Below are 1,062 nucleotides of genomic sequence, written 5' to 3' on the forward strand. Positions count from 1 at the left end.
CTCCCTCTCCCTCTCCCTCTCCCTCTCCTCTCTCTGTCTGCCCCATTCTCTCTTACTTTCTCATTTCGTACTTGATGCCTTTACTATATTTCTCTACCTATCTGTATTCCCATTTCTTCCACTCTTTCTTCTCCTCCTCTCCCTATCTCATGTCTATTATTCCCATCTTCTACTAATCTGCAATCTGTATATCTTTCTACTCCTCTATCCCTCTGTGTCTCTAGCTTTCATCTGCTTGCCTGCCTTTTTGTAAGACTCTCACTCGGTTCTGCCCCTCAGACCTTTATGACTCTGTTTTTCTTTCCTCTGGCTGCTTCATCTCTTGTAATCATTCAGCACTCTAGTGGACAGAGCCAGGCGTGTGTGAGAATCTTGTTAAACAGGCTGTAGTTGCAGTGCTATGTTGGGCCTTTGCTTGACCTTAGCCACTAGGGAGAAGGTTTTTGATGGTTGAAAACTGGGTACTATCCAATATCAGGGCAGGATAGGCTGTGTCTGATGCTATTGCTGGGAACCTGTGATGCCTAGTGTCTGGCTGTGTCAGGATGATGGATCCTCTGATGGAAGCAAGCCCAGAGCTGAGGATAAGGGGAGTTCCCATGGCTAGGAGGGGATAGCCCAGGCTCCACCCAGGAGCTGGGCATTTGATTGCCTAGCCTCAACACCACCCTGACTGGGTGGAGCAGCTGTATAAAACCAGATGTTTCTAAAACCAGAGTACATGAGAGACAGACTAGGATTTCAAACTCTGAGTTTTTCTCTGCAAGGGCACAAAGTCCACAGGCTCCTTCAGACCCAGGTAACCAGGCCTTAGTACTCCTCTGTTTGATCCAGGGGCACAGTCCCTAGCTCTCCTCCCTCAGACCAAGAATTTCAGACCCCAGCCCTCCTCCCTTAGACCTGAACGTCCAGTATTCAGTCCTCCCACTTCAACTCAGGAATTTGAGTCTAGACATCTGCCCTCCTCTTAAAAAAAAAAAAAAAAAAAAAAAAAAAAAAAAAAAAAAATAAAGGCCTAACCCTCATAACTCAGGAGCAGGGGTCCAGTTTTCCTTGCAAGCA

Source organism: Mus pahari, chromosome 21 (genome assembly GCF_900095145.1).
Source record: "Mus pahari chromosome 21, PAHARI_EIJ_v1.1, whole genome shotgun sequence".
Lineage (NCBI taxonomy): Eukaryota > Metazoa > Chordata > Mammalia > Rodentia > Muridae > Mus > Mus pahari.